Source organism: Fukomys damarensis, unplaced genomic scaffold (genome assembly GCF_012274545.1).
Source record: "Fukomys damarensis isolate Sample0158 unplaced genomic scaffold, DMR_v1.0_HiC HiC_scaffold_9, whole genome shotgun sequence".
Lineage (NCBI taxonomy): Eukaryota > Metazoa > Chordata > Mammalia > Rodentia > Bathyergidae > Fukomys > Fukomys damarensis.
This window is the reverse complement of record NW_022900921.1, coordinates 38,918,908-38,928,464: the sequence shown is the minus strand read 5'-3', so window position 1 is coordinate 38,928,464 and position 9,557 is coordinate 38,918,908.

Here is a 9,557-nt window from a genome sequence, read left to right as displayed (position 1 = left end):
GAACTGCTTTCATTGTGTCCCATAGAATCCTGTATGTTGTATTGGCATTTTCATTTATTTGTAAAATCTGTCTCATTGCTTCTGTGATCTATTGATTGTTCAAGAGTGTGTTCAATTTCCATGTGTTTGTGAAGTTCCTATGGTTTCTTGTGCTATTGATCTCCACCTTGATTGCACCATGATCTGATAATATACAGGGAATAACTTTGATTCTTTTGCATTTATTCAGACCTGTTCTGTGAGCTAGTATGTGGTCTATCTTGGAGAATGACCCATGTGCAGCTGAAAAGTATGTATATTCTGATTTTGTGGGGTGGAACACTACATAGATGTCTATTAAGTTCATACATTCAAAAGCTTGGTTCAGTTCTAGTATTTCATTTTTGATTTTCTGCCTAGATGATCTGTTTATTTATGATAGTGGGGTATTTAGATCCCCCAGTATAATTGTATTAGTGCTTATTTGATTTTTCATATTACTTAATATTTGTTTTATATAGTTGGGGGGCATTAATATTTGGTGCATATATGTTTGTGATTGTCATCTCTTCCTCTTGAATTCCCTTTACAAGGAAGTAGTGGCCTTCTTTGTCTCTCTTAATGAGTTTTGGTTTGAAAAAAATTTTTTTGGTTTTTTGAGACAGGGTCTCACTATGTAGTTGAAACTGATCTGGAACTCACTATGTAGCCCAGGCTGATCTTGAACTCACAGCAATCCTTGTGCCACAGCCTCCCTAGTGCTGGGATTACATGTAATTAGACATACAGATAAGTGAGGCATATAGGACTCCAACTAGCCACAATAAAAAAAATCTACACCTAGACATATAATAATCAAGATCCCAGAAATCCAACAGAAGAACAAAATACCACAAGCAGTAAGAGAAAAGAAACAAATGACATGCAAAGGAAAACCCATCAGAATCACAGCAGCCTGGCCTTTGGTTTGAAATGTACTTTGTCTGTGAATAAGATTGCTACCTCTGCTTTTCTCTGGGCTCCTGTCATGTGGAGAATTGTTTTCCATCCTTTCACTTTCAGTCTATGGGCTTCTTTTTGCACTAGGTGTGTTTCTTGTGTACAACATATTGTTGGATTTTGTTTCTTAATCCATTCTGCCAGTCTATTTCTCTTGATTGGTGAATTGAGGCCATTGACATTGATAGTTATAATTGATATGTACTGACTTATTATTGTCATGTTATTTTCCTTTTTTTTTTACTTTTTTACTTTTTTCCCTACTCTCCTTTGAGTTTCTTGCCTTGCCTATTTGATTTGCTCTGTTGGGCCTCTTGGTGTTGTGACCTTCATTGCCTTTTTCTAGGATATTGTTTAGAATTCCTTGTTGTGCTGGTTTGGTGTCCATGAAGTTTCTCAGGTATTCTTTGTCATGGAAATATCTTATTTTCTCATCCATTTTGAAAGAGAGTCTTGCAGGATACTTCAGTCTAGGTTGGAGGTTCTTTTCTTTCAGGACTTGAAATAACTCACTCCAGGCTCTCCTTGACCTAAGGGTTTGTGTTGAAAAGTCTGCTGTGATTCTGATGGGCTTTCCTTTGGATGATCCCCTACTGTTTTTAAGAGGCCTCTCTTTTCATGGTCACTGACTGTGATCCTATCTTCTATATCTGAGATTCTATCTTCACAATCTTTTACTCTGTTGCAGAATCTTTCAATAGAGTTTTTAATCTCCTGGACATTTGTTTGAATCTGTCTTATGGATTCCATTTCTTTCCTCTGTTGGGCATTCATTGTTTCCATTTCTTTTTTATGCTGGGCCTTCGTGGCTTCTATCATGGTCTTGAGCTCATCTATTTTTTTTCTCAGTTTCTGTTCTAGAGTCTCGAACCATGACTTCTATTTTGTTTACCATCTCTATGGTATCTGGGAAATTATTTCTGTTTTGAATTTTTCTGGAACCTGATCGATCTGTTTTGTTACTACCTGTGCTATGGGTTCAGGGTGTCCTGCTGGTTCCCTGTCAGACTTTTTATCCTCATTTGCCCTACTGTTTGCCATTGGTGAACTGGGAGTCTGTCCTTGTGTCTTGCTTAAGTGTTTTTTCATTTTTATTTTTGTTGTTGGACTGACCTTGGTTTAATATCTGGGTTATTACTTAAATCTTCCTGATATAGTTTTACTTTAGCTTTTGAGTCTCTAATGACTCATAGACAGTCTCATTTTCATAATATTGGAGAAAACAACTCATTAAATCAATCACAAACCTTTATCCCAATTGATACAATCAGCAACATAATAGGATCAAGCACAACTTGCAAATTGACTACATGTGGTAGTCATTAATCTATCACCTTTAAATTATGTGAATTAATTAAAATCAAGAAGCAGCCAAAAATATGCTTGCAGTGAATATGCTTTTCAATATAGCATCTTTACCATTTAGGATAGAGGCTTAGACTGAGTTAGGATGAGAGGAGTAGATAAGTGAAAGAATTGGAGAAGGTTTCAAGTAAAGCCAGAGTACATAGAATGACCATACAATCTTATAAAACTATTAAATTCAAAAGGGATAGACAGAGTGCAAGAATAAGGACAAGAATATATCCCCTTAATAGTAATATGGGCTCACTTTTCTTTGAAACTATTGACCCATGAGTGAGGTAAAATGACAGAAGAAAAGATCATAAAGAAAAAAGAAAAAATGACAAAAGAAGAAGTCTGCATTAGACAGGAACAGGAACAGAAAGGGAGATGAGGGATAATATGGTTTATCAAGAGACTGAATTTCTGAAAGAGGATAGAAAAGAGAAAGAATTTGTAGAGTGGAATGAGGAAAAGAAAGAAAGAAAGAAGAATTTGAAGGGCCTCTTTCAGACTATATCTCTGCTGTCATAGTATACCCTGTGCACAGCCACGTGCAGAACCAAGTCCCCTGATCTCAGCTAGCCAATGGTAGATCCCCATGACTCAGACTGACCTCAGGCTACAAGGCCCAAATTGAGTTCCCCAACCTGCAGGATTGAACTCCACACAGTTCTATTACAGGTTTTCCCCACCCTTTCTTTAAAGATGTTCAAAATTGGGAGCTCATAAAAAACTCTTTATGACCACTTATACCTGTGCAGAGTGCATCCAAGGACTGGCCCAATCAGAACGTCTGAGAGTGGGGGGCGGGATCATAGTGGTGTTTCAAGGGCATCTGCAAGGCTACCTTCGTTGCTCGAGCTGGTGGCAGAGTAGGCAGGGTAGGGTGCGGCTACCTGGTCATGCCAAATGGGCCCAAGCAGGCTGGATGGAGAGATCTCAGGGTGGCCTTGCAAATCTCGCCTTTCTTGCTGGGGCTGGTAACACACAGGCAGGGCAGGGCACAGCTACCCAGTCCCACCGAATGGGCCCAAGCAGGACAGTGGGAGAGATCTCCTGGATCTTAATATTTTTTGAAAAATAATAAAATGCTTTAGACATTTTAAATGTAGGATTTTCTTTTTGCTGTAGATTTTTTGTTATGTTTTTTGTTTTTGTTTTTTTTTTCCAGGACCAGGGATCAAACTCAGGACTTTGTGCTTGGGAGGCAGGCATGGCACCACTGAGTTATATCCCCAGCCCTGCTGTAGTTTTTATGTTAGATTTTATTCAGTGAAGAAGTATATACTTTTAAACATAACACATACAATACATATACAATACAGATAAGTAAATAGTATAGCATCTATATAAGAAAAGCACCATGATTAAAAGGTAGGCTAAAAAACCTTAAAATGAATACAATACTATTCAATTTGAGACATGAGAATGCAAATATTATCTACTTGAGGAAATTTCAATTGTGAACCACAGACTTGATTTATCCTGGTACTATCTTTTCCTAACTCTTCAACAATGATTGTCAAAAGAGAAATGCTGTTACTGAGGAGAACGTGTCCTATCTCTCGATGAACTAAAGAAAAGCATATCAGAGTGGAAAATATTGAGAAACATCACAACACATTATTTTCTTGGTCTCAAAAAAAGTAAATGAAATGCATTAGTTATGTTATTAGGATATTTCAACAATGAGTATAACCAGTACTACCTGATATCAAATCCACACAGGGCCACAACAAAAGACAATTATCCAATATTGCTAATGAACACAGATACAAAATTCTCAATAAAATATTAGCAAAGTGGATTCAACAGCATGTCAAAAAGATCCTTCAACATGGTCAAGTGAGATTCATCCCAGAAATGTGAGGTTTCAACGTATGAAATTTAATAGCTGTGACACATCAGTTAAATTAAAAGAATTGAGGAAAAATGCCATATGATAATTTTATGTGATGCATATAAAAGAGACTTTTATAAAATTTGGCATGCCTTTATGGTTAAAAATAACCCTCTCAACCAATTAGGTGTAAAAGAAATGTGCCTCTGTACTGTAAAGGTTATAGATGATAAGTCTACTGCTAATATGATACCTCATGGAGAAAAGTTGAAACTTTACTTCTAAAATCTGGAACACAAGGATGCTCATTCTCTCCACTTTTGTTTTATTTTATATATTCATTTTTTTGTGGGACTGGGGATTGAACTCAGGACCTTGCAACTGCAAGTCAGGTGTGGTGCCACTGAGTTAAATACCTGGCCCATTTCTTCACTTTTATTAACTATAGTCCTAGAAATCTTATCAAAGCAATTGAGGTAAAGAAACAAAGGCAATACAAGTAGGAAAATCAAATTATCCTGAGAAACTATTAGATCTATTAAACAACCTCAGTACAATTGCATTGTTCAAAATCAAGCCCACAAGGAGGTTGAAGGGGATGAACGGAGAGCAGGGGTATGGGGATAAAATAAGAACCAAGGCATATGGAAAGGTAACAAGATTCCAATGATAAATGTAACTGCATTGTTTGCTTAAAAAATCAAGCACACAAATATCAGTATGACTTATATTTGCCAATGGTAACATATTCAAAAACAAATCAAGCAAACAATCTCTTTTACAAAAGTTATAGATATTAAATGAATTTAGCCAAGGAGTGAAAGATTTCTACAGTGGAAGTTATGAAATACTAAGGAAAGAAATTGAAGAGGATACTAAACATGGGGAAACATTATTGATTTATGGTTTGGAAAAACTAATATTGTTAAAGTCTTCTGGCCAAATATATCAGTCTATAGATTCAATATCATCTCATTAAAATACGAATGGCATTCTGCACAGGAGGAAAAAAGTTCTTAAAATTCATATGGAACCACAAAAACTCTTATGAACAGAAAGAAAAGTTCTGAAAATATCATACTACCTGCTTTTGAAATATACTACAAAGCATAAAAGGACACATAGACTAATGAAACAGAATAGAGTGCCCAGAAATAAATCCAGAATCTATAGCCAGCTATTTTTTTTGCATAAAACATTTCAATTATTAAGAAGGTATCTCACACTCTGTGTATTTTTTTCATTAAGTTTATTGGTACATTTTAGTTTACATTATGATCATATTCATCATTTGGAATTTTTACTTGTACATGATGTATCTTAGTTCTTATTTTTTCCCATTCTCTTTCCCTCCCTTCAACCCCTACATCCCTATTTACAATATATTTCCATTTTTCCTTCTTTTTTCACTTTTCTTTGCCTTCTTTCCCTTTCCTTGCCTTCCCTCCCTGGTTTCTGTTCCCCTTTCAACATTTTATTTCTATTTAACATTAGCTATTATACATTTAGGTCCTCATTTACACTTTCAGTTTTTCACATCAGAAAAACAATTCAGTATTTACACATGTGTGTCCTATTTATTTCACTTAAGAATATAGCCTCAAAGTGCATTCATTTAGCAATAAATGTCTCTAGTTTATCTTTCTTTATGGATGAGTAGTACTCCATTTAAAAAAAAAATCTTTACCCAGTCACCAGTTGATTGGCAATTGGGCTGTTTTCAAGATTTAGCTATTACAAACTGTGCTACTATAAACATGGGTGTGCATATATTGCAGTGGCATGATGCCTTTAATTCTTTTGGAAACATGACCAGAAGAAGAATAGCTGGGTCAAATGGGATCTCAAATTCTAGTTTTTTGAGATATCTCCACACTGATTTCCACAGTGTTTGCACCAGTCTACACCCCTACCAACAGGGGAGAAGGGTTCCTTTTCCCCCAGCTCTCCAGCATTTGTTATTGGTTGATTTTATAATGCCAGCCATTCTTCTTAGCATTGTTTTCATTTGCATGTCTGGAATGACTAGTGATGTTGAACATTTTTTCATATGTTTATTTTATGCTTCTATTTCTTCATCTGACAAATTTCTATTCATTTCACATGCCCTATTTTGGATTGGGGTTTTTAAGTTCTTTATATCCCAGCTAGTTGTCCTTTGTCTGAGAAACAGCTGGTAAATTTTTTTTCTCCAAAATTGTGGTTGTCTCTTCACTCTGTTGGTGGTTTCTCTTGCTGTGCAAAAGCTTTTTAATAAGATGAGATCACAGTTGTTGATTTTTTGTGCTATTTCAGTGAAATTGAGGTTTTCTTCATAAAATATTTTCCTACTCTAATGTCTTCAAGAGTTCTACCTAACATCTCTTCCAGATAGTTTAGTATTTCTGTTTTGATATTTAGATCTGAGATCCATTTCAATTTTAGTTTAGTGCATGGTAAAAGATATGTGTCTAGTTTTAATTTTTGGCACTTTGAAACCTTATTTTTCCAGCACCATTTTTTAAAGAGGCTATATTTCTTCCTATTAGTGTTCAGTTCCTTTGTCAAAGATGAGGTGGCTGAGTATGTCTGGGATTGCTTTTGTATCTTCTAATCTGTTCCATTGATCTTTAGGTCTGTTTCTTTACCAGTACCATGCTGTTTTTATCAGCATAGCTTTGTAGTACAAATCCATGCAATGAGGAATGAAAAGAGTAAAATTGCATCAGACTCAGCAGAAATTCAGAGAATCATCAATACCTACTTTGAAAAGCTGTACTCCAATAAGATAGAAGGCATAGAAGAAATGGACAGATTCCTAGATGCAAATGAATTATCAAAGTTGAACCAAGGACATATAAAAATTTTAAACAACCCAGTCCAATCAATGAAATTGAAGAAAACAACAACAAAGAAAAGCCCAGGTCCTGATATCTTCACTGATGAATTCTATAGGGAACTTAGAGAAGAGCTAATGTCACTACTTCTTAAATTTTAGTGAAATAGAAAGGGAAACAATATTACTGAATTCACTTCTAGAAATAAGCATTAACTTTATATTTAAAGCAGAGAAAGAGTATTGTTTGCTTTCAATGTACCAATAAACTTAATGGGGGAAAATATAGGAAGGAAAGTCCCATCCATAAAGAGAAAAACAGGCCAATCTCCCTAATGAACATAGATGCAAAAATCTTCAGTAAGATACTGGCAAACAGAATGCAAAAGATCATCAAGAAGATCATATACCCTGACCAAGTGGGGCTCATTCAAGGGATGCAAGGATGGTTCAACATACATAAACCAATAAACATAATACACTATATTAACAGAGTCAAAGACAAAAACCATGTGATTATCTCAATAGATGCAGAAAAAGCATTTGACAAAATTCCACACCCATTCATGATAAAAAAAAAGCCCTGCAGAAAATTGGAAGAAATGGTCTTTATCTCAACTTACAAAGGTTATCTATGAAAAATCAGCAGCCAACATCATACTTTTCAAAAATTGAAATCTTTCATTCTAAAATCAGGAACAAGACAAGAATGTCCACTATCACCACTCCTATTCAATTTAGTTTTGTAAACTTTAGACATAGCATTTAGGCAAGAGAAAGAAATAAAAAAAATATTTAGGAAATTTAGCTAAATTGGCAATGGTTGCAGATGACATGATGCTTTACATAGAAGACCCCAAAAACTCCACCAAAACACTTTTAGAGTTAATAACCCAATTTCATAGAGTAGCTGGATAGTCAAAAATCAATAGCCTTCCTGTACACCGATACACTGAAAGAGGAGTTGGAGGAAAAACTCCTTTCATGATACCATCCCCCAAAAATGATATAGCTAGGAATCAATCTAATGAAGGAAGTTAAAGGTCTCTACTTTGAAAACTACAGCACTCTGAAAAAATGAGATTGAAGACGTTATCAGAAAATAGGAAGATGTCCCTTGTTCTTAGACAGGGAGAACCAACACAGTGAAAATGGCCATTCTTCCAAAATTTCTGTATAAATTCAAGGCAATCGTGATCGAAGTTCCAACAACTAGAGAAAACAATCCAAAAATCATTTGGATCTGGAAGAGATCCTGAAAAGCAAAAGCAATTCTTGGCAACAAAGACAAGGCAGGTAGTATCACAGTTCCCAATTTAAAACACTCAGTATAATTTTGAAAATTTTCTTTGTACTTTCAATTCCAATAACATCAGGCAGAGCAAACAATTAAACAGAGAGGAAAGAGAGTGAACCACGAGCAGGAAAATAATATGACAACTAGTTTTTAAGAAGGATGAAAATAACTTACATTAGAGGAATGATGTCTCTTCAATAAATGGTGCAGAAAAATTGGATATCCTTATGAAGAAGCTTGGATATGCATCCTTATCTCTTATACATTACAAAAATCAACCCAAATTTGACAAATGATTTACATGTAAGATAAAACATTTTGGAAGTGCTAGAAGAAAACATAGATGAAATGTTCATGACACTGAAATTAGTAAAGATTTTCTTTAAAGATCCTCAAAATCATAAGCAACAAAACCAAAAGAGAAGATTATATCAAAATAAATACTCCTGCACAGCAAAGGAAACACTCAACAAAGAGGAAGACAATGTACAAAATGGAAGAAATTCTTTCTAAGTATATGTCTGATAGTCCAATATCCTGAGGATACAAAAAGTCAATTCATTAGCAAAATACTACTGCTAGTGAAATAGTAGTGGTAGTAGTAGTAGTAGCAGCAGCAGCAGTAGTAGTAGTAATTGGATTTTATAATGAACAAAAGATATGAATAAACATGTTAAAGAAAAAAATGCAAATTTAAAAATATATGAAAAATGTTCAACTTCACTAATTCTCACAAATCAAAACAAAAAGATACCATCTTACTTTAGTTAGAACAATCTTTATAAAAAGACAAAAGATAAGTGCCAATGGAGATGTGGTAAAAAGAAACTAGAATGTATTTGTGGAATATAAATAGGCAAGCAACCATGTAAAAGAATATGAAGGTTCTTCAAAAATTAAAAACAGAATTCCATGAGACCCAACAACTGTATTACTGAATACAGTATATATAAAGAAGTATGAAATAACTATGCCGAAGAGATATCTATACCCCTGTGTGTATTATAGTTATATTCAAAATAGCTAAGATATTTAATCAATCTAAGTGCCCATCAGTGGACACATGGATGAAGAAAATATAATACAGATGCCCAATAGAATAGTAAGCAGCCATCAAATACATAAACCCTATCATTTACAATCTGCATAACCCTAAAGAATAGTATCTTTATCTAAGAAAGGCAGTTACAGATGAGTCATCCAAAATATCAAACCTACTATAACTGTAACAGCATTTTTACTTATGAGTATATACAGAGTCAAATGTCATCAGAAAATTT